This window comes from Ursus maritimus, unplaced genomic scaffold (assembly GCF_017311325.1).
Source record: "Ursus maritimus isolate PB19 unplaced genomic scaffold, ASM1731132v1 scaffold_2, whole genome shotgun sequence".
Classification (NCBI taxonomy): domain Eukaryota; kingdom Metazoa; phylum Chordata; class Mammalia; order Carnivora; family Ursidae; genus Ursus; species Ursus maritimus.
The window spans coordinates 53,500,855-53,526,445 of NW_024424452.1; positions in this window are offsets into that span (position 1 = coordinate 53,500,855).

The following is a 25,591-nucleotide window of genomic DNA, read 5'->3' on the forward strand; positions in this document are numbered from 1 at the left end:
CAGCTTTTTGCCCTCAAACCATCATTAACCAGAAGCAACTACCAGCTAATATTTCAACATTACTTTTAGAATGTCAAACGATTAGTCCTCATAGAGACGACAAATACGTTCAGTTACAAGATGCCTGCTTAAAATCAAAGTCGGTCTTGGTTGACCTCAGTGTTGTTTGTACGCCGGAGGTTTACTCTGTATTTCTCTCCATTGGATTATTTAATAATCATTTTAATTTTAGTAAAGTTTCACTTTTAATACTCCTAGAAATTAGAGGAAAATATTGCCTACATTCATTTGCTATGTTACACAGAGACAGTACACAGCAAAGGTAAAAGATAAAAGATCAATTCTTATGGATCTCATAGTTCCAAGCTTTTGAGGCTGTATTATAGAAACTTTGTAATTATTGTGGGTAATCTTGCAGAAAATTAAATGTGGAGTTTGCGTATGTGAAGAAGTTTGGACTCTTTTGCTCACCATAGCTCGTTAGTGCTTAGCATCTCACTGTTCCTGTCAGGCTTTGGGCTGCACTCCACTGCTAGTAAAATGCTCTTTGTGGCATAAGTGAAATCCTCGCGTCGGCACACCATCTTACGTTCAAAGCATATTTTGGAGAACTCGTGTCTGTAGTTCACTCATCTCTTTCAAAATGCTAGGCCAGTGGTTCTCAGCTAAGGACAGTTTCGCCCCCACCCCCACCCCCACCAAGGACATTTGGCAATGTTTGAGGACATTTTTGATTCTTACAACTGGGAAAAAAGGTACTTTTGGCATCTATTGAGTAGAGACCAGGGATGTGGCTGAACATACAATGCATAGGGCAGCCCCCGTACAACAATTATCCAACCTAAAATGTCAACAGTGTTGAGAAGCCTTGTTCTAGATTCTTCCAAATTTTAAAGGTAAAGGAGAAAGTAGGTAGCTCAACTCTTTTCAGATTTTTTAAATGGTTGACTTTTAAAGTTAGAAGTTTCCCTCATGGGATATAGAGTCAAGTTGGCAAAGGCAAACACGTCACATATTTGCTTAAAAAAAGTATTTGGAATGTACTATATGTGATATGGCTAATTGAGCTATAAATAACAATCACAATTCCAACAATATTAATAGCTACGACTCATATAGTGCTTACTATGTACCAGACGCTGTCCAGAGTGTCTGTCCTTACAGTGATTCAGTTAATCCTCAAAGAAACTCTACTGAAGAGCTACCCTGTCTGTGCCCTTCAGTACCCAGACACTTTAATACTTGAGTCTGTAGGAATAAGGTGAGCCCCTGGCAGGAAGTGTAAGGAACAGAGCATTGGCAGCACTGACAACAATATATTTGGAAAGAGGAAGGCTTTAGTTTTCTAAATGCCCCTGGTTGCTCAAGCTTTTACTCTACGGTGCTATTATTGCAAAAGTGCTTCTCTGGGAAACTAGGATTGCCATCATAAAGCAGGTTTGTATTTGCTTCTAGAGGGCAAAAAAGAAAAAGGTTTTATAACTCACTGCTTGCCAGTTTTGCACTGGGTCCCATGCCTGTCTGTTTCCCTGTCTACTAGTTATTCTTGACGGAACTGGTCTTTAGGTGATGTGTAAATGACAGCTCAGCCTTGGAAATACACCTGCTGCCCTTACCTTCTCAGCTGGTTGTCCTCTGAGTCTCTTTCCTAGAGTTTTCAAGGGATAGGAGACTCTCCCTTTAACATTTTACCATCGAGGGGAGCCAGGGTGGCACAGTCAGTTAAGTGTACCATTCCTGATTTCGGCTCAGGTCATGATCTCAGGGTCCTGGATTGAGCCCCGTGTCAGGCTTTGTGCTCAGCGTGGAGTTGGTTTGAGGTTCCTTCTCCTTCTTCCTCTGCCCCTTCCACTCATGCTGTCTCTCTCTCTCTCCCACTCTCTCTCAAATAAATGTCTTTATTTTTTTTTTTTTTTTTACCATCAGATGGATTTAATCCACCAAACCTCATGTTTGAAAGAAAAATAGGTAAAATTTCTCTAAGCAAGCCTCGTGGGAGATTCTCCAAGAACACACTGAGCAATAGAATTTTCCCTGGAAATGCCACAGTGAAGGTCATATTCACAGAGGGGGTTTCTTGTAGGAATTGGGAAGTTAGCGAGGTTTGCTTCTTTCACACCTACTGAGGGCTTTGAGTCCAGAGAGTTACCTCTGTCATAGCTGACTCATCTTACCCTTGCCAAACTGGTCTATTGTATTAAACCTCAGTTGCCATCAAAACCTGGAAAGGAAAACATCACAAATCACTAGAAATATATCAGCATTCTGAGCAGCAGGATTTATGGGGCACTAATGGATATCTTAGGCTATTTATCTTCCTGTAGCAGTTGAAACACATCTGCCTTTTTCTTACTGTAAAAGGTCTTTCCGTCAAGGAGCTGGAGAATCCCTAAGCCTAGTAGTAGTGGTGTTGAGGAAAGATGGCCCTCGGGTTCTTGTTTTCTTTTGTGTCATGTCGTCTTCACCTTTTTGCCTCTTTCTCTTCCTCATTGAAAACCTGAAATGAACACAGGATATATTCATGTTTGCGGGGGTCTCTATAGAGACTGGCATGATTGGGGTACAGAGTGGTCTAGAAAGAGGCCCAATTCACATATTCTTCATCTTCTGCTTCAAAGGATAGTCATTGTTCATTTTTTGCATAGCAGGCTTCTCTGTGTCTAAAGGCTGATTCCTACAAGCAACTCATATAGGTTATTTTGTTCATCAAGTTCCAGTAAAATGCTCCGAAAGAATGCTCCTGCTTTGGGGGACTTCTGATATTTTGTGCACAGGTTAGCTTTAGCCCTTTCTTTCTTTTCTTTCTTTCTTTCTTCTTTTATTTATTTATTTGACAGAGAGAGAGACAGCCAGGGAGAGAGGGAACACAAGCAGGGGCTGTGGGAGAGGAAGAAGCAGGCTCCCAGCAGAGGAGCCTAATGTGGGGCTTGATCCCAGAACGCCAGGATCACGCCCTGAGCCAAAGGCAGACGCTTAACGACTGAGCCACCCAGGCGCCCCAGCTTTAGCCCTTTCTTGAGCTCCTGCTCCCCTTCACTCTTGTCTTCTGTGGAGGAAAAATGCAGGTGAATTGCATCCACATCAGGAGAGACTGTAGCTCCTTTGAGACTTCTCCCTCACACCTGCTGCCCTTACCTTCTCAGCTGGTTGTCCTCTGAGTCTCTTTCCTAGAGTTTTCCAGGGATAGGAGGCTCTCCCTTTAACATTTGGTTCCATTTGGTAGCAGCAGATTTGGGTTCTGTGCCTGGCTTTGCCACTTATTAACTTGTGACCTTGGATCAAATTGCTTAACATTGCTCAGTTTCCATGACTGTAAAATGAAGCAAATCTTAAATATATAGACACACAAGATTAAATGATGTTAAATATGCAAAGCCCAAAATTTAATGGGTAAAAGGTTTGCTGGTTTCTGGGGTAATACGACTGGATATGCTCCCGGAGTCTTAGGAGAATTGACTCTGACCTTAGCTTTGTACAAAATGTAGCCCAGGGACTACAAACTTAGAATCACCTCTGTACTCATTAAAATGCAGATTTCCGTGCCTCTCGCGCAATGGTCTGAACAAGAGTCTCTAGAGAGTGGGATCCAGTAACTCGTATTTTTAGAAACACCTCATGTGACTCTCATACACTTCAGAATTGGAGGAGGACTGGGTTGGCCTACAGCCTTTCCCACTCTACAATGCTCTTTCCCTCCTGCTGCAGTATAGCTACTTCTAGAGAATTCTAGGCTCTCTACTTGCAGGTTCTTCTCATCCTGGACAAGTCTGTCTCTGAGCCCGTGAACTCACTCTCCCAGTTTATAAGCAGTCCTTTTTATGGTAGGCCCCACATGGTTGGGGAACCTAAATAATGTGATAATGAGGGTGGACCAAAGGTCGCAAGATTGTTAACATGTGTGAGGAGATTGTAGGCTTAGCCTATCAGGTGAGGGAAAGGTTAGCACACCAACTGTATCCACACTTCAAAGCGTGGGGATAGTTTGCTGCACTAACTTAATTATCTGTGCTATTGATATCTTTGACGAACATATCTATACCCCGGATACAGTTACTTCACAGTGGGAGATAGCAGGACGTGGCTTGTTCAGTTGCCAACTTCCTAAAATGCTTTTTAGAGTCAGCTGGGTTGCTTAGGCCTTTCTTGCTCTTGGATTAAATATAAAAATAACTATGGAAAGCATATCAACCCTCTTTTCCCTGTCTGCTGAAATGGCAGTGTCCGGTGCTTTTTCTAGAACCCATTAAAGGAGGAGGAGGAGAGGAGGGGTAACAATATGTAAAACCCCAAAGCCCACATCAGATATTCTCCCAGAACGGATCCTGCTGTTGGATCTCGGCTGAGGGAGAGAAGAGCTGGTCACATCAGTATGTACTCAGTTCCTTTTTGAGTGGCTGAGGGTTGAAGAAGGAGCACAAGCCTTGTCCTGACTGTTCTTCCTCATCTCTGTAACCACATTAGTTTAACTGACATCTCCACCAGAAGCTTGGAGGGGAACGAAATACAACCCAAATCAGGTGATGTTTTCATTTCTAAGCCATCAAAGGGGTTTGATGTTAGGAAACATTTGAAACTAGAGACCAAAAAGAGGTATTTGTCTTTACCCCGTTCTTGCTGATCCAAACCGGCCTCGTTGTCCCCGTTACCACAAAAACAGCAGCGCTGGTTTGCAGGTATCCGAAGAGAAAGACTGCCATCTCTGCCATTCCCCTTTGACCGGAGCTCTTGAGGACACATTTTTCTCTGCCAGGGGTTGCTTTTATTTTTTACCAACTTGCAAGGAGTATTTTTGTGTTGCGGGACCTGAGGGGTGGGCATGGTTTTGGAGCAGCTGATAATGTTGACTTTTCTGTAAGTGGCGTGATATGAAATGTAAAGAGACAGGATTATTCAAACCCTCACTGCACTGAAATGGGATACAGTGCCCCGTTCTTTGACACCAGAACGTAGCCTGCTGTTGAGAAGCTACGATGTTTAATAGGCAGAGACCAGGGGAGAACTTTTCAGCTCTTCATCCTTTTCAGGCTTGTAAAGTCTCTCACACAGTACGCCACAGCTTTGAAAACATGGTCATTTTAATGACAAAAATGCTGGGGAGAGAGTGCCAGAGCGTCACGCAAAACCAGCGGCGGCATCCTGCGTGACATTCCAAATATTAATACAAATAGAATTAATTCACACGCCAGGGGTGTCTCGGGAATCCGTTTTAAGGTGGCACTTAACTTGGGCTTGAGATTTCCCCGTGACTGCTCATGTTGAAAAATGTTTGCTAAACAAGGCAGGGCTGGGCTGCCCTCGATCTATAAATTCGCTCAAACGCATTCATTAACTAACACTTGATTTTAACTAGAACAAAACAGGTTAAAAAGTAGATGGCTGTTCCCCGTCCTTGGTTAGCAGTGAGGACGGGGACCTGTTACACCTGGCCTACCACTTCTAAGTTATTTTGGCGAGAGAGTAAGGATTATTTCATGACATCATTTCTTAGTTCATTAAGGATTTACTCTAGGCTTTAAAATATATCTGGTGTGTAGATTCAGTGAAGAAGATGCTGATTCCTTGTATTTTGCATTACATTTAGTTTGTGGCTAGACTAAAGTAAGACTTCCTGTGTCTTTCTAGTTCTCCCTGGCCTTGTCTTTCTATTTCTGCACAGTGAATTTAATAAAGAAACTATCTTGGAGTAATAATTCCGACAAGCCCTGGACATTCCTTTGGGGGAAGGAGGACTGACCTTTTCCTGTTTTTAATAAAACCTCTGTGAATTTGGGCTTACCTCTTCTGCGGTCCAGCACAACTATCTTTTTATTCCATATTTAAGGGTGGGATGAGCCCATTTACTTCCTCTGAATTAGAAGCATGAAAGCAGTCCTGGGAAAGATGGCTCTTGAGAGGTTTGTTTTACTCGTGTCTGTTAAATTTGGTACTTATTTACATGCACGTAGCTACTTTGCTTTGTATTTTCTCTTTCTTGTTGTTAGATTTTGTTCTTTATTTGTGATTTAAGGTTTCACCTATTTCCGAAAGACCTGAGAAGTGGTGTTTTTGTAATATGGGGCTGAATTGTGCTCTGGTGATTGGCAGGCCATTTTATCCTAACTGTGACACTGGCAATTTTAAAAGCTTCATTTTTGTCTTGGTCTTGAATGAGGAGAATTTTACACATTATTACCTCCTGAAAATCCCCCTGGATGGATAATTTGGAGTAGAAGAACTTAAGACCTTTTGGGGGAAAAAAGAACCAATCCACAAAATCTCTAAGATTATTCTTTATGGTCACTAAAAATATTTAGCATACTAAATATGATAGTCTATCTGTGGAAGTTTGGTATATTTTAAAGTAGAATAGTGGGTACAAAAGAATCATTTCTAAGGAATGTCTTTTCTACAGTCTCAGGAAAACACCTGTAAATTTGTTTGGCTGTTCAGGCATTGTGTCTGTCTGTCTGTCTGTCTGTCTCTGGTGTTCAATCTAGTTTTGATTTTATAACTCAAAGTGGACCCTTTTCTCATGAGTCTTGGCATATTCCCTGAGAAAGAGAGTAATTTAGATACCTGGGGAAGCAGACCCTCTGGAGGAGCTCAATTTAATGTATGAAACACAATGAGCAGGTTTCTATTAGATTCCAGTAAACGGGCTTAGGGTAGCTCCACCATGATAAGGGCGCTCGGGCATCCGCCTTCACCCACGTAAGACCACAGTGTTATTGTCACGGTTTATCTTGCATCATCTTCCTTCAGCAGTCTCAGCTTAATTATATAAATATGAAAATCAAGTAAATGATGGAGACATTAAGAAGTTCAGGGGAGAGGGGCAATCACTGGACTCATAAAAACCTTTAAGTGGATCTACGTTAGCTTCCAAATTCAATATAACTCTGCAAAGATTTTTTTTGACCTTCATAGTATGACCTCAATCATCGTTTGCTAGGATTCTTTCCTACTTCAACCATGTGTTTTGTGATGCCTTCTCAGTAGGAGATTGAATGGCAGTGAGAAATGCAGTTTTCTAAAAAAAAATTTTTATTGTAAATAAAACACAAATAGAAAAACTATATAAATCAAACAAAGATCCTGATTATTGCATTTTATATATTGTTTATATATTGTCTAAAATGTTATATATGTGTGTGTGTTTGTATAGGAAAATTGTGTATGTATTGTGTGCTAGCCTGGACAAAAGCTAGAATTTTGCTGCCCATAAGCCTCACCCAGTCACAGCCTTTTGTACCCCCCCATAAGTAATCATCATCCTATTATAATAATCATTTCATATATTTTTAGAAATACACCCATCACCCAGTGTGCATCCCCAAATGCTACAGTGTCGTTTTGCCCGTTTAAAAAAACCAGCTATGCCTTGTAAATCTCTTTTACTTTTAAGTGCCTCCTTAATCCCTTTTATCTCCTTACAGTTTATTGAGGAACCTGGGCCGTTTGACCTGTAGACTTTCCCTGAGCCTGAGTTTTACTGACTACATACTCAGCGCACTTTAACACATTTCCCTGTCCCCTGCATTTACTGCAAATGGGCAGCTGGATCCAGAGACTGGATTACCCTCAGGTTTGATTCCTTTGGCAAGCCTATAGGTGGTGGCTGGCAAGGTAATCTTTATTGAAGGTCATATTGTCCCACTTTAGCCAGTGAGGACCTCTTCAAGTTGGATCTTGAGTCCTTTTGTCATTGCCTTCAAAGCCTTTGATAACTTCCCTGCCATCTGATAATACAGGAAGTTCCAGAATCATCTTATACATTTCCTGTCCTAGATGTGGAATCAGCTATTTTTCCTGGAAGCCCTCATTTCTTTAGGTAAGAAATGTTATTCCAAGACTGCAATCTGGGTGCTAGGGATGCTCATTGCTTCTGGGTGCTCATTGATCTATCTACCTATCCATCTATCTACCTCCCTCCCTATCTATGTATATTTGTAGATATACCTATATTTTTGAGTTTATTTTATTAAATGTTTTATGAACTTACGAGTTCATATGAATACTGCAATTCAAATTTGAGATTATAGAGTTTATATAAATCTCTTCTGCATTACATTTATATATTCTTCCTTTCCCAAGAATCTTGATTGACAAGGACACGGGGGATAATAGAATTAAAATAGCCCATTGTTACCCACTTGTTTTATACCATGTTAGGCACACACTAGTCTCAGGAGTGCCATACTTATACTACTACCAATGCAGTTATTGAAAACATTAAACATTAAAACTTTTTTTGCATATAGTCCCACCCCCCAATCCTTCCCTCATTTTAAAAATAGCTGTGCTGTATCTAACTCGTCAGAACATATTGCCATTAGATACTCTGCTTCTCTACCTCTTAGCATACTTTTAATCTTAATTCCACAGGCAACTATATATTTTAATATTCACCACCAGTCTTTATGTTGATGGTCTCTCTAATTGTTTTGATTGCCTGAAACTCATTCTCTAGTATGTTCTTTAGAAAGAACAATGGGAACAATACTCTTTTAGTTCTGGCCTATATCCAGAAGAGTTTGTTTGAACCCTTTATACTTGCAAGTCAGTTTTGCTGGTTATAAAATTATTTTCTTTCTTCTAGGATATCAAATAGGCAACTTAATTTTCTTCTGGCCTAAAGCATCGCTTTAGAAAAATGTGATGATAATTTAATTTTCTTTACACTGTAAGTCATGTACCCAAAGGATTTTATTAGCACATGCATCATTATTGGTTTTGGGGGGTCACTATTGTCAGGTACATGGTATAATTATTCAATGTCATTTCAAGCTTTTTTTAAAATTTCAGGAAATTTTTTTGAATTATAGTCATTAGTATTCATTATATTCCCTTGCTTTGATTTCTTTTTCAGAATCTCTTTTTATCCATATGCTCGATTTCTTTGCTTATCTTTACTATTTGTCTGTTTTTCAAACCTTTTTATCTCTTTCATTTCTTTTTTATTTTTTCCCTTCCCTCCTTTTTATCTTTTATATTTATTCAGAATTACCCGTTGTGTTTGTTTGTTCCTAGTTCCTAGTTTAGTTGGCATTTATGAAGTTATATTTTTTCCTTTTATTTCTAATTCTTTTCTGAGTCCTGTCACCATATTCATAAATTCTTCTCATGTGATCATGGTGTTCTTCTATATTTTATATCGTTTCTTAATGTCTTTAAACTTCTTTTGAAATGACAGGGTATAGTTTTGATCTGTTTTATGAGAATATCTTTCCAGCATGCTTTTGTGGTCTCTAGGGATGTTTTTCTGTTCTTATTCTTTTTTGTAATTATAATAACTTTGTATAGGATTTGACCTTGATACTTTTCTGTTGTTCATATTTATGTGAAATTAATTTTCCTGACCTTTTAGAATGAGGTATAGGTTCAGGAAACAGAGCTTTCCCTTTGTGTGTGTGTGTGTGTGTGTGTGTGTGTGTGTGTGTGTGTGTCTGTAGTATAGTATACAAAAATATGGTAGATTCTTTCTGTCAGCTTTCCTCATTGCCACTTTGATCTAAACCTTCTGTTTCTTTCAGATCTTTTATTCTGTACTGCTCAGCATTGACGGCACTTTCAGAAACTTTTCATTAGGGGGAGCTACTCCGGAAGGGAACCCTGATGGCTTGATAGTTCGTAGCAACTAAACTGTTCTGTTTCTTTCAGTTCTAGCTAACATGGATGGGCCCCTTGCCCTTAGGTGTTAAAAAGGACAAAACCTCTCCCAGTTATAGCTATTGTTTCAGATGGGCCCACTGAACTTTCCAGTGAGTATTGTAGGCTGTTTTTTGGTTCTCCTGTTCTTGGGTCCATGAGATGCCACTCCATTATTTCCTTCTTCCTCCCATCCAGATGCTGATTCCACGTAGGATTTGTGACTCTTGGTAGTTTGCCCAATCAACTGATCTGGGATTTATGAGGAAATTTTGTCTCCTGTTTTGTTTTAAAAGTTCTCCATGAGTTTTGGGTTTTGTTGTCTAGTCGTTCTATTTTTATTTTGTCCAAAGGATTGGCCACCATTACTGACAACGTGCTTCTATCATTTTCTTCCCTCATGGTCCTTTAAGCAGTGCCCTATCTGATTAGTGGCATGCATCTGAGAAACAGCAGCCCAGCAAAAGGGAAGCAGCCTGGCTCTCCAGGAAGGCCTTCTTCTCTATGAGATGACTACATCCAGTAGGATGTAACCCATGAACACAATTTCAGTGGCACCATGTTCTAAGCATCTCAGCTAGTCAGCTCAGATATGGAAAAAAGTTTTGCATTGTTTTGTTTTTTGTTTAGGTGTAAGTTCAGCTTTTCTTTCCTTCAATAAACATGAGTTTCCATTTATATCTAAACTTCTTCCGAAAACCAACACACGGTGACCCATAAAAATAACCACAATAATAAGAGATAAAATACAATTAATAATATCTGGTAGGGTGCATTAATCAAAGTAGACTACCCGCTGAAACAAATATCCTAAACATCTTGGTGTCTTTAATTATTTCTCATTTATGCTGCATCTGACTTGGATTGGAGGGTGGGGTGAGTAGGGTGCTCACATTGTTATTCAGGGACCCAGGGCCATCCCCAAGGGCCTCAGAGTCTGAAGCACTGGAAGGGAGATGTCAGAGAGAATCCCAGGGGAGGATTTAGGGACCAGTGGTGTCATACATACATCATTTCTACCCACATACCACTGGCCATAGTTCAGGCATGTAAAACTATTTGACAGCAAGGCAATATGAAAAAGGTCGTGTAATTGTGTACCCAGAAAGGAAAGGAAATGGGTTTGGGTGAGCCCAGGATCTGCCATGGTGAAGAAATGGGAAAAGAGAATAGAAATAATTTACCAGGATAGAGAGGGCATTTCAGCCAGAAAACAATTGTATAAAGTCTTAGATATAGGGAAGCATGTGTTGGCTTTGGAAAACGGAGAGAGTTTGGGTGTGGTTGGAGTACCAGATGAAGTCAGAGACCGTGGTGGTCTTATGAGAGTGGACTTGCATATCATCTCAGGATTCTGCCCCTTATCCTGCATGAAGAAAAGGGGGCTATCTGTGGTTTGTAAGCAAGGGAGTGCCATAATCCAATCTGTGTTTTTGAAAGGTAATTCTGGCCCCCAGCTATTACCAGCAATGTCTCTGAAATTACAGAGGAAACCTCTTCCAGGCCTTTCTTGATCATACACCTAGTTATACAAACCCAGGAAAAACTGGATTCACCCCTGCCTGCGCCCATCTAAATCATGCTTACTTGGTAGGCTGCCATTAATGTGCTACAATCCCAACCAGAGTCTGCAGTGAGTTCTATAAATTCAGACTGGAAATGTAATTTCAGATCTCACAGGGCCTGTGTTGTTTCAGTGATATTATAATCAATGACTGTAGCTCCCTTTGAAGCTCATAAAGTGACCTCTTTTGACATTGATTTCTCATCTGTTTTTTTCTCTGACCTTTCTTCACCTCCTATGTCTCTTTATTTGCTAAGGCATAGTATTTTATTGCCAGGCACCCTTATAATAACCACAGTAGCCATACATTTAGTTTTGTTCGGGTCATTACTACCTAAATAGACACTGTTGTGGCAAGATATAGTCCTAGGAACCGGTGTTGCAGTGCTCTCAGAGGGAGACTGTTTTTCTTCCATTAGAAGATACCAAAACTTGCTGTCGAGTTGTCTTTGCTTAGATGGGAGTCTAGGCGGATTGCCACATGCATTTTGTCCTTTCATTTGAGCTCCAGTCTGAGAACACCTTAGAAAATGATCACAAGTGTGGGATCAAACCTAACATGGTCATTTCCAAGATATTTGCATGTCTTGCTGAAAGCCTGTAGGAGATTAAATAGGAAAGCAAATGAAATGTGCATCTTCCTTAGAGAAGTGTGTGGTTTGTCTGGCATTTATGCTTCTCCCAGTGTGACCTTTAGAAGAGAATATGATCGATAGCCTATTGGATCGTCTCTAGTCTGGCTGTCAAGGTTCAGGAGGGGAAAGTTGAGGGATTTGGATGAAAAGCACCTGAAATGGCTAAGTGCAACCTTAGTAGAAAAATACTCATGTTTTTTCAGTAGTTTCCAGAAGGTTCCTAAGCACCTGATGTATGATGGGCTTTTTCATTTTGGGCATCTGCTATCTTTGCCTAGCTCAACATTCCAGTGAGGGTTTTTTTTTTTTTTTCCAGAGCTCAAAACTGAACATGTCAGCAGTGAGCAGCCACCCAGCTTTGTAAAGAATGCCACGGCTGACAACTTCACAGCTGCCGAGAAATCGGCTGAGCCTTTCTTGTAAAGCAGTACTGGACACAAGAGCCTTTGTGCCGTGGGGACCCTCCATGGAGTTTCCAAATGCCCTTACTCCTGGAAAAATGTGCCAACCCCTCCTTACCATGTTGCACCAATCTCTGGTGATAATAACCATGACTGTAGCCAGCCCTTTGGTAGCTCTCAGAAGAACACTAAAACACTCTTCTATACTGTCAGAGTGAAAAACAAAACAGGGCAAAACCAATCACCATATTTTAGGAACAAGACCATTAATTTATTTATCACATCACTCAAATCGTTTGGAACAAAAGAAGTAAGTTCAGGAACACATATAAAAGTTCTGCTTTAATATTCTTGAATAATTCTGTGGAGGTCTAATGACTAGAACAAGGATCGCACAATTTTTCTACAGCATTTTAAGGGTTGTTGGTTTTTTGTTTTTTTTTTTGGCAATTGCTTTAAGACATGTAGTTTTGCTCTGATTCAGGAAGAATGAAGGAAGGAAGGTGAAAGAAAAGGATCTCTTGTTCTCCATGTTCAACTCTGGGTAGCCTGTCTATTTTCATCAAAAGTCCCATAATATGCAAGAGCCCTCTTAGTGCTTAAGGGTGATAAGTCCATGGATTCTGGCTGGAAGACATGGGATTCCTTAACCAACTGCCCTAAAGTGCCTCTGAGAAACCATTTAAGGAATGCCCTGCTGTAATTAACTCTCAGTCTATGAGGTTATGGTCCTTCTTTTGTCCCACCCCCATAACCAACTGTCCTTTTCTCCAAGGGCTTATTTGGTCATTGACTACCAGTTATCCCTTAGGGAGTCTGGAAACGTTCCATCAAGTCAAGGGGAACTTACAGTTTGTTTGAAGGACTCTTGGATATTTTGTCAGAGATGTTCTTAAGTACCTGGTTCTGAACACAGAGATCTTTCTTAGATCATTTTAGAAAGGTGTGAGTGAGACAGTAACATTGTAACATGTATGTAATATATGGTTAGTACTTCCCTTGTAACAAGGAAATCATTTGGAATAATTTACAGATGGAGGGTCCCTTGATGGTGATGCATTCAGTCACTATGAAACTTGTCCCAGAGTCTGTTTCACGGTTGCCCCAGTGTCTTTGGATATGTGCAATTACTTTCTTACGAGGTCCGAAGTTCAATCTGTTTTGAATCACCCCAATTCATCCTGTGACACTTCTTCAAATGTGGCATAAACTCTTTCTCTATAGTTTTTAAAATTTGGTCTCAAAATCCAAAGTATATTTCCGTTTTACATTTTTATGTATTCTTATGGGTACAGGAAGTACATCTTCCTGTACACCTTGAAACGGTTCTAACAGGGAACTTTATTCAAAATGCTTTCCATACTCTAGCCTTTGTTTTTTCCACAGAACTTTTGAGTATTTTGTAAATGGGAAACAGGACTCCAGATGGGTTAAGTTGTTCTTGCAGAATGCCACTTAGCTGTTTAAAAGCGTCGTCAGTACATGACCTGGCTCTCTTATCTCTCAGGTCAAGTCGTCGCCCAGGTGGCTCTTTTCTCTGTCAACTCAATCCAGAAAATGGCACAGTGACTGTCTCAGAAGCATAAGTAAATGATGGCCCATGCCAGTGGGCATGTGCTCACTCCTAATCACTGCCCTTTTAATTTGAGGCTCTAACAGATGGAAAATTATCTGGATGTTGCAGTAACAGCAAAAATAATGTTGGCTTCCTCTCAGCTTTTGCCTGGAGAAGCCCATGAAGCCTGTTCCTTATAATTAGAAGGTGCATGTGAACTTGAATGGTAGCACAGAGTTAGCCATTGTAAGCATGAACTGATTCACCTTTGAGAAGTGACAAGTAAAGAATCAGCCTCAGGTTGCCTGGAGCTTTCTTCAGGATAATATCTGAAGGGGAAACCCTCTTGGTTCAAGCCAAGAATTGTCAAATGACCCAATCTTACCTACTCCCCCGCCTCCCATCATCCATGCCTTTCTCTCCCGTCTCAGAGCCACCTGAGAACCTGCCACTGCTGACTTCAGCTCATTGCATAGGTCTTAGATCCTGGGTGTGAAATAAGGAGGAAAAAACCTTCCTTCCATAAGTTCGTCTTTCCCCCTTTGTCAGCCTATATGCACGCCTTAAAAAAAAGTCTCTTTCTACCTTGGAGTCTGTTCTGTTCATGATTCTTCCCCACACCTGGCTCCTTATAACCTGATGGCCAAAGCAATGTTCCTTGACCAGAGCAGTCATTTGAAACAGTACTATTTTTATCTTTTGGAGCCCTAGAAAGGTCTTTTAATAGTGGATGCAGGCACTCAAGTTCTAGTGACACAGTGAGTTAGGCCATGACTATCCCCGAATTTCCTGATTATTGGCTTAGTGACTGATTTACTTTGGTGGGGGTCCCATTTGTTGTGACCATTTATAAACAAGCATGTTGAGGAAAGAACAGACGATAACTGAGCAGAGGAGATGTGACTACCAGATCTACATCTCTGTTTCTCCTCCTTTTGCCCTAAAGATCCTGCTTTCCCAACCATAAGGCTATTCTGAGAGTGTTGGGTTTTGGAGGTTGCCGTTTCTTCAACTGATCCACAATCATCACCTTCCCTGTGAGTTTGTTTGTTTGTTTGTTTGTTTGTTTCTTTCTTTCTTTTTCTTTTTTTAAAAGATTTTTATTTATTTATTTGACATAGAGACAGCCAGTGAGAGAGGGAACACAAGCAGGGGGAGTGGGAGAGGAAGAAACAGGCTCCCAGTGGAAGAGCCTGATGTGGGGCTCGATCCCGGAACGCTGGGATCACGCCCTGAGCCGAAGGCTGACGCTTAACGACTGTGCCACCCAGGTGCCCCTCCCTGTGAGTTTCTATCAAGCAGAAGGAGATACTTGATTTTCCTGCCAGCAACCTCCAGATGAGGGATCATTCACGTGCAGAATGTCTGACCCCCATCTGTGTTTCAAACTTGAGTTGTCCCCAAATGACCTATGACCTCAGATGATAAAGTTGCACAGGTTATCTGGTCTGTCCCATCTAATAGACAATAATGTGGTTCTGCTGGGGAAGGGCTATATTTTATCAAGATCTTTCTCATGTGTAACCTAATTTTTGTTGGACCACATCTGGTTTTACTACATCAGCAACTTCCCTGGGCCAAAAAGTCCATTTATTAAGTTGTGTTGCCAGAAGTTCTTTCCCACCACCCTGGCTCACATATCCTGGCATGTCACTGTAGATGACCCTCAGGGTCCAGGTCAGAGGAGCACATAGGTAGGATTGCCTTCTAATAAGGTTCTTTGACGTCTCGCTTACTAAATTCCCTTGAATGGGGTTCAAGCACATCTAACTTACAGTGAGTTAGCTCCATGTGGATAATGTCATAAATCTTCTCATGGAAAGTTTTCTCAGATTTCTGCTATTTGTAGGTTTACTTACTTTGCTTATCCAGAATGATGCCACCTCTTTCCCGGAACATATAGTCTTCACAAGTGGGAGCAGAGAAGAACACCTTCCATGTCCCTTTCTACCCCAGTCTGCCTTAATTTCTTTTCCTGTGGCCTCTGTCGTCTGGTTGCCCAAATAGCTGCTGTTGACTTTTCATGAGTGTCACTGGCTAGTTTCCCTGGATTGGAACCCACTCTAGTGTAGCCTGTGGCTTGAGAAGGTGCTTGGAGCTCAGGCTGCAGCCAAGGGCCGTGGAATTGGGGGCAGGGCAGTGGACAGTGGGGAGATCATGAATGACCCACACGGGCACCTGGAGATCTTGATGGGGCCATTGGGCACACCAGTTATTCTTTCCTTTTTCCTCATGTGCTATATTACCACTTTATCACCTCCTCAAGAGAAATTCAACACGGGAATTTTCCCACCATGGGAAAAGTATTTCTTCTCTAAGAAGCTTTCCCAACTTTAGTTATTCTTTATTCTTCGAAGAGACACGATTCTTGATTCTGTGAATCTCATGAGTCAGCATTTACCTAATGCTTTCTTGAAGGTACCGATTCTCTGAGACAGACAAGTGTTCCAGGTAGAAAGGTTTAGGAAATGGTGTATGTCCCTTCCTGCTTCTTGGAGATTCACAATGGCATCATAAAGGCTCTGGGAATTTCAGAGAAAGCTTGCCTGAAGAAGCAATAGTTAAATTCTGACTTAAAGGATGAGTAGAATTGGAGTAGGGGAGGGACTTTGGCTGTAATAATACAGGCTGAGAGTATGCAAGTTCAAGAAATTCTGAAGACCATTATTATGATTGGAGAATAGTGCACTGAAGTGGGAGGGGAGCCGGATGAAGCAGGAGGAGGTGGTGGAGAATATAGGAGGGACCGATAGGAAGGGCCTCTTGGCCATATTAAGGATTTTGATCTCTACCCAATGGGCAGAAGAAAACCTTGGAAGGGTTTTCATAATCTGCATGGCTTAATTAAATACTCATTGTCAAAATACCATTCTGGCTACCACTTGATCGCAGATAGCAGAGGCACAGTGTATGTTGCAGGCAGAAAATTTACTCACACTGGAAGTTCCTATTCTTAATGAGTAGGAGGGGAAATAACTTCATATCCTAATCTCTTCCAGTTTTAAACCATTTCCTTTCATTTAAAATGGTCCCTTCCAGGTAAGTGCTGAGTCAAAGTTACCCACCTGGTCTCCTTCTCCCCAAGAGAGTTTGGTGGAATGGGAAAGCTTCCAGTGCCTGGTATTTGCATATCGGTCTCACTCGAAGTGACTTTCTGGGTTCTTAACTACTGTCCTCTGTAGGAACAGTGGCTCATTGTACGCCTGGTCGCTGCTGACTCTCTGCCGAATGAACTCACTGTCTGTTGGATTTTGGCTCAGTTAGGGCCTGGGGTCCTCTTCACTGCCTCATTTGCACCTGAGCTCTCTCTGGCATTGTGGCATCATGGCTGAAGTCCAGCTCTGTGTTCCGTTTAGACTCCAGTATGGTACCCACCACCTCCCAGCCCTGGATCCTGGTAGCCTCTCCAGCCAGCACCATCCATGGCTGCCCATGTCCCTCCACAGAGCACATGGGACCTTCTGTACTTCCATACTACACGAAAGCCAAGGGAGTAACTAAGTCATTAGACTCAGTCTTCCTTTCCGCTTACCCGTGTTTCCCTCAACTTGCACTCTGCTGGGTTGCTCCAAGTTGGAAGTTGGGGAGCACTGGGCAAGATGGTCCTAAACAGGAAGTGGAGAACAACTCTTTAAATGCCTACCTGCTCCAGAACCTCACTCCAGAGAAGTGAGTCAAGGCACATATTTCATGGTCTCTGATACTGCTGTCTCTGACTGTGGTCTTCCTCCCCTGATACTCTGGGCTGGAAAGGTCGGCTAGATTTTTTCTCCCTAGTTCCATATTCTTTACTCTCTCTTTCTTGTCCTATAGTCAACACAAAAATCTAGTATACAAGCTAAAGATCTTGCTATGGAATCGAGAATTCCCCTTCTTGCACTCTCCAAGGCTTAACTTTTGAGTTTTCTATCTACAGAAGTCCTATAAATAAGCTTTGAAACTCAAAGCTAAGAAATGTGTTCTTTCTTCTTGGTCATTTCCATCTCCTTCTCACACTGGGTCGGTTATCCTCATGCTTAGCTGTGGAACTGGATAGGTGCTAAGGATTATGATTTACTACATCACCAAAATACTCTCCGTTAAAAGTAGGAACAAGGTCTCCTGAGAGATATTTGTAACTTGGACTTGGGTGATGACAGTGGACATGAAGAGAAATTAATGAATTAGAAAAATATCTAGATGTTAGGATTGATAGTACTTGGTGCTTGAAATAAGGTGAATGGATCAAATGTGAGAATCTCAAGGTTTCTGGTTTGTGTGGGTGGATGACAGTGCCATTTACTAAGATACAGAACATTGGAAAAAGAATCGGTTGGGGGGACTAGACCACTTTTGGATGTGCTGAATTTAAAGTTTTTGTGAGACATCCAAGTAGAGAGTAGTCAGTAGAATGTACACATTTATAGCTCAAATATGAATGTTTCTAAAGGAAATCACATCATAATGGTAACATTGGTGGCTAAGTAGGAAATTAGAGGAGTGATAACTGGATTAACCAAATGGTAGATAGTTTGATGCAACCATCACACCGTCGGCAGAGGCTTACCGAGGAGACCAGATGATGAATAAGTCTACTGATTAATATTCTCTCTCTCCCATGCCACATCCCATGGTTCACCACTCTGCCTCCTCTTTGAAGGACACAACCTTCATTTACATAAATTAATATATTCAGTCTGTTTACAGCAAATCTTAACAACTAGAGATCAATTTTGTCTCTTTCCAACGATGTTGCGTATCTCTCTGTTCTGATCCCATTTTGTGTTGCTCTTAAGATTTGACTCTCAGAATGCTATTTTACTTATGTTGTTACTGTATTCCCCCAACACTTGCAAAAATGTTGCTGAATGATGAGGCTGGAAATGTAGGTAGGAGCTAAATAACCAGAAGATGTTTGGACTTTATTAAAGGTAGGTGATGGAGAGCCATTGAAGGATTTTAAGCCAAGGAGTGAGTAACATATTGTGAGTGTGCTTGTCAAGCATGACTTCCTTGATCTAGTGCCAGCAAGTTGATTCATGCAGTCAATTCAAAACCTATTTATTGATCATCTCTTTTGTATTAGCTACTGTGCTGCATGCTATGTGGATATAAAATTAAAAGGTAAAAAAATATCTCCAATTATTATGCTAATATCCATTTGGGATGTAAGTAGAAAAAGTTAGCACTAATTTTAGATTTGGTTTGTAAAGGAGTGCGCACAGCACAGGATGTCGGTGGTCCCTGACATCACTCCTTTTAGTGAAGATGTGCCTTAACCCTTTCAGATCATGACAAGCTCCATAAACATTATCATTTCCAGACTACTTGTTCTCGTGTGTTCAGCTTGCCATTTAGCAGAATTATTTTATTTTTCTTTAGATCCCTAATGGAAAAGCATCTCAATACATACCAACTATATATTTTAATTTTATTTTTAAATACAGAAAAGTGAAGAGTCAAACAGACCCAAGACTTTTGTGTGAAAATTTTATATTTCAAAAGAATCAAGGCAGGGTAGGAGAGTGTACCTCTGAGTGAAAGTGGCAAAGGGATTCTTTCAGGATTGGGTTTTAACATCTCTGGCCAGTTGGGTGAAAATTGTTTTGAAGATGTATTACATTCCCTGATCAAATGGAAAAAAAAATGGCACCTGCCATCGTATCTAGGAAACACCCAACTAACATGGCCAAGAGCCACACACTCCTTCCCACACGGCCTTGCTGTGAAAGCCTTCCAATATCCCATCCTTGGCAACTGGGGTAACCTCGTGCCTCCTCATGGAGACCGGCCATCTCAGAAGACTAGGGAAAGCTCTAGATTTGCCATTATTTTCCTTCGGAAGTTCCCAAGTGTGGTTAATGGGTGATCTTTTCTTTCTAATATTTAACCTAGCACTTCTCCCTTTTCTCCCACTTTTAAGACCTGAGTCAACTTTGTAGAAACTTGCACTCTAAATATACGAGTCAGGAGGTTTTGCTGGAACAGTGTTATGTTAAAAATGCCTACCAGAGGCCCTTCAGGGCCGTGTCAATAGTTTCCTGGGTTTTGAATGTCCTCTAACCTGGTATTATGGGGCTTTTCTGTTTGTTTGTTTTTCCAGTCCTGCAGGGGTTAATTTTCTTTGTTGCTGTTAGTGTTTGATGTGAACCCTCCTATATTACTGTGGTTTTTGAAATGAAAAATCCCTACGTGCACAAAGAGTGCCTTGGATAGTTTTGCATTTGCAAATAAAGCCCTAACAAATGCTCATTTAAAAAATATATTTTCCCAGCTGAGCACATTAAGGCTATATGCTGCATCTTTGTATTCACTTCAATAAACCAGGTGTGCTTCTAGAGATTAGCTATTTTTTATAAAGAATGATTTTGAAATAAATGACAATGGGCTCATTTCTCTTTATGCTGAGGATAACATTAAAGGAAAACTGCCGTGATTAGTTTTAATATCTCAGATAGCTTAATGAGTACTTACTAAAAATGTGAGTGTGTGTGTGTGTGTGTGTGTGTGAGCACACAAACACAGAAGGTAGATATATGTGTACACATGTGCCTGAATAATTTTCCAACATCTTAAGTAATACCTGTCAGGGATTTTAATAACCCAGTGCCAGTGAATTATTCTGGTGGCTGTTTTTTGCTGAGACTTTCAGCAGGAAGTCCATTTTCCCAGGGACTGGGGTTCTTTTTTGTTTTGTTTTGTTTTTTTAAAAGTGCCAGTCAGAAAATATGAAAATGGCCTGGGATTTTATGTGTCAATTATAGTCAATGATTGTGTGCCTCTTTGTAAGTTCTCGGGAGCTCTTTTGCACCTGATGTCTGGTCTGTAATACGAGCTAGAGGTCAGTATAGAGATTTGAGGTGTATGGGTTAGGTTTGGAGTAGTGAGTATGTGGATTATATTAGGAACCAATAAGAGGTGGATTAAAGATATCCAGGGAGGGGCCACTTGATTTTTGTACAGAATGAACTTGGAGTGGGATGGGATTGAGTCATTCCATGGATCTTTCTAGGATAGTCCCATGGTTAATGAATAGAACTGAGTGCATGCTGATGGTGGGAGGGGCCTCACGGTTGAGAAAGTTAGGTAAACCAGAGAGCCTCAGGTATTAGTAGGGCTAGTGTTCAAGAGGCTGATCGCAGAGGCCAATCTGGGTCGGGATTGCCATGTAGCCCAAAGGGAAGGTGGTCAGCAGACAGAATGATTTCAGAAGGATCTGTTGGTCATCCTGTGGAGGGGGAAGAAATGTCTTGAGCTTCTGCATTTCAAGGTCTGCTACCCAGTTCCACTGAGAGGTGATTATTGCTTTATTCAGAGAATTGACTAAGTCTTGTCTTAAAGACAGATTATCCAGGGTGCAATAATCAAAGGTTCCATCGTTGGTTTCTTCCCCTTTTTTCTTGCCTTTGACTATTTAAATGTTACTGGTATCTCTTCTAGAAATTGAAGAGAGAAAGGTAAAATTTAAACCTGGCAGCTGTTTTTTGTGGGCTGGTGGTGGTGGTGGTGGTGGTGGTGGTGGTGGTTCAGAACTCTGGGTACTGGTGTGAGTGAAGGGATGAGATTGCAGCTGTTGCTAATATGCACGTGGGTGAATATCCAGGAAAGGCTGTTATCCCTATTTTCTGCAACCCCAGACAATTGATCTCTAGCTCTCCACTTTGAGTTCTTAGTTTTTGTCTTGTTCCCATACGGGCACAATCTATATAAAGAACATTAGCGCTTTCGCTTTAGAAATATGACTTAAACTACCATCTATGTGTGTTTTTAAGAGCCAGGATGTGGGTGCGAATAAACGTCATTCTTTTGCCTCTTGTCCTGAGAAGATGGCTCAATATGAGAGTAATGAAAATAAGGACAAAAATAGCTAAATTTAAAACTCTGGTTTAAGAGAATGGCTCTTTAATAAAAGTATTGAGGAACACTGTTGTCACAAGATTATTTATTGCTCTTGTAAGACTGAAAAGGGTCAACAGTGATGTGTTTCATTTCAGGAAGTATGGCTGAGAATTTTGGTTAACTAGAGATAAGTTATGTAATATTCATTTATTATTGATAGGTTTTGAAAATGACACAGACTTTTCAGGTCGAGTCTGGTGATTTTATATTGTTTGTGTAAATGAGAGAGAGAGAAAGCCTTCCTCTCTGCAACCAAACCCAGCTTCCTTCTTTCCATTTATGGAAAGTGTCTTTGAGGCCCAATTTAGCTGCAACCAGCGAGGGTGTTCAGTTGGCTGTGTCCAGGAGTGGAAAGTGCAGTGATTGTCCCGGAGATGCATGAAGCGTCTTCTTTGCTGAGTTTTCTAATGGATGTTGGGGCTTGAGCGTCCATACATAGGTTATTATAGAGTGTTTGTTTTTGCTTGTGAATGCCAAGAAATGCTTAACGCTCGGCTTTACATTTGAACTGGATTTGGGAGCAAAAAGAGAAATAGGAATTTATGAGAAGGTGTTTTTGAAGATGCAGGGGGAGATACCAGACGATTGGGTGATTAGTACACCATTCTAGAGAAGGGTGGGGGCATACCATGACAATGGATGAAAGTCATGGCTTTCTTCACTAGGAACTTGGGAAGCCTACCTCACAGTCCAGGGGGAGAGTTGACAAACAGCAGTTCCCTGGCTGTGTCACCAGAGCTCATCAGTCCTTGCCAAATCAGAGCTTTCTGGCTGCTCTCATTTAAATAAATCCTTTTGGAGAGGTTGGGGTTTTTTTTGTTTTGTTTTGTTTTTAAGTGAACAGATCAGGTTTCTAATTTTAGCTGTGACAGCTTATAATTAGAAACCTCTCCAAACTCACTTGTTTACAAACACCTGCATCAATAGTGCATGTTTATCATTTTTGGAATGGGCTGTGCTGGCACAGAAAATGGGGGTGGAGAGGGTGGCGGAGCCCCTCGATTTGTATGTTCTCTTATTCCTCCTGGTCGCTACAGTGCAGGCAGTGCGCCTATGTGCATGTACGTGTGTGAGCACTTTGTGTGTGTGTGGTGTGGGTGTGTGAATGTTTTCTTTACTTCCCTCCCAGGTGGATGCCTCCAGCCCATCTAGCAAATGCTTTGGCCTGCGTCACACTGCAGGGCTCTCTCCCTTCTTGGGAATCAAAGAATTGGTGGTCAGTTATTTGGGACAAGGTTAGATTTTAAATGACACCCTAGAGAGAAATTTTAGCAACTAATTTTAGCAACTCAGGATCTGCATTGGATAAAATGCTTTCTCTATTTCCATAATTTCTATATTTATATGTCATTCAGCATACTGTATAGCTGAGTGATTCAAGAAAAACAAATAGGGAGAGCTATCCATAATATAAATAATTCTACATTTTATCAAAGCAGAAATACATATCTGTGGTTAGAATGAGCCCACCTAGTGAAGTGACGGTTTCTTGCAGACTGAAATGGAATGCTATCAGGGATCATCAAAAAGATGACAGCCGTGTGGTCGACTGATAGAACTCTGCCCTGTTCTCACTGATTCCAGATCATAAAATGTCAGCGGAGAACCCACTGGGTGCATTGCTTTGAATAGAATCTCGATGATTTCTTGGGACAAGCATAGTTATTCCTTTCAAAGAATGTAAAAAAGATATTGCATGCCAAAGCAAGATTTAAAATAAAAAGTAAAATTAGAACACAGACTCACAGACCAATATCTAATTCTAATTAAAGTGGAGATTCTGTAGGAAACCAAGCAGGTGTGGGCTTGAGCTGTGACACTTGAGTCCGCCAGCTGGGAGGGTGGCAGTCAGATGCCTGTTTACTCTCCAATACCCAAGACCACTTAATGTTCCCGGGAGGAAACAAACTAGAAACAATAAACAAATACTCTCGATGCTGGCCTTGTTGTGGAGACTGATTTCTCCCAGAGATGTGGAAGATGGAAAAATCTGCTTCTTAGATCTAATCTGGACATAGCTAGCTTCTTTACTGTTACACCCGAGATTAATTAGATTAAAGGACTATTTTAAGTCTCTATCGAGCCCAGTCCTTTTCGAACTGTGTACCATGTTATATACCGATGGATGTCTGTATGTGTGTATGTGTGTGATTATGTATATAGACATTCTTTCAACTCTTAAAAATGCACTACCTTTATAGCAACTTGCAATGAATGTTTAAAGGATTTAATGTATTTGCTGTCTTGTATCAGAAGAATGATGGAGGGATTCAATGAGGAAAAAGGGCTGTTGGCACAGCTTTGCAGGCTGTTACTTTCACCAACTGTGGTGTCAGCTATGATCTTTTTTCAGTGATTCTGACTATGGGGCCTCTTAAGTAAACATCCCCGGGTATTTGGGATTTCATTTTTTCATTAAAAAAAAATGAGAACATTTTTCATGCTTTTACTGAGCACCTACTCTCTACAGAGTTTTAAGTCGAGATTGAGGGGGAGGGCATGAACTAATACAGGAGACTATCCTAGCTGTGGAGGGAGCCCAGTGTGGAGGAAAGGATCTGAATATACTCTAGGGCATTGGGATGTATTGCCAGAAGCTACAAATAAGGCTTGGTGTTGAAGTATTCGATCTGGTATGTCTTTCCTTTAAACCTAACAAATCTCTGAGCCTCCCTTTGGGTTGAGTGGAGTAGGGCCCACAGCCTCTATTGAGTACCACTGTGTGCCTAGCACAGATATAGGGAGTAGAGTCTAGAGTCAAATTAGGTTGGTTTGAATCTCAAGCCAAGCACTGCTCATAGTGTGTTCCCTTGGACAAAATACCTGAGCTCCCTAATTCACAGTTTCCTCATCATCAAAACAAACCATCTCAGGATTTTCTTTTTTAAAGATAGAAGGTGTACTAGCCTTGTGACGGTATTTCACAGGAGAAGAAAAAATTTAATTGTTGATGGAAAAATCCTGAAATATTTCAAAACTAAGGCTCTCATCAGTTGACCAAAAAAAAAAAAAAAAAAGGGTTTTTGATTGCTAACTCACTGCCATAAAAGTTTAACTAAAGCTACAGCTCTACTTATTAAATCCCACAGTAATAAGATGAATAATTTGAAAAGAATGAGAAAATTCCAGTTGGAGAGCAGGTGAATGTGGAAAGGAAGAAAAAGGGAGTGTCAAGATAACACAGTGTCCTCTCAGTTTTCTTCTTCATCAGACCGTAGACAGTAGACAAGGCGGTGATTTCAGAACTTTCTCAGCCAAGCTGCTAAAGAGACAGAATTTGAAGTCACCAGTTCAGGGACTTTTTTCTTCCATGACCAGTCCAAAAAATCTATTCCATTGCTACTTACATAACTCACTTTGAGAGCACTAGTCTGAAATTTTAAAGGAAAATAATATCATAGTTCTTATGAAATAGAATGCCAAGAATGTGAAGCCAAGTATGTGTGTCGTGGGAGATGTCACTACATAGGAAAATTAAACTAGTACTTCTTGTCATCCTTTTTCTCTCTCTCCTCTCCTCTCCTCTCCTCTCCTCTCCTCTCCTTTCCTGTGAGTGTGGTGTTTTGTGGTGTGTGTGTGTGTGTGTGTGTGTTGTTGATCTGTAGTATCTCCATGAGTTCCCATAGAGCCCAGGCTACAGAGATTCAGACAGAGTTGGTGGGGTCATGTTGATCACTGGTTAGAGAATATTCCTATTCAGAAGGCATTGAGACAGGGCTAAAAAGTAAAAAAAAAAAAAAAAGAGAGAGAGAGAGACTATCTTCGGAGAGTAGGAGCACCATTCATGGTGCAGGAACAGAACATACCAAGATGCCATGTGAGAACACAGTAAAAGTTTGTGAAATTGGTAGGGTGAAGCTTGTGTGTGTAAATGTTTTAAAAGGGAACTCATACTAGATTTAGTTAAATCAGAAAAAAAAAACCAAAACCA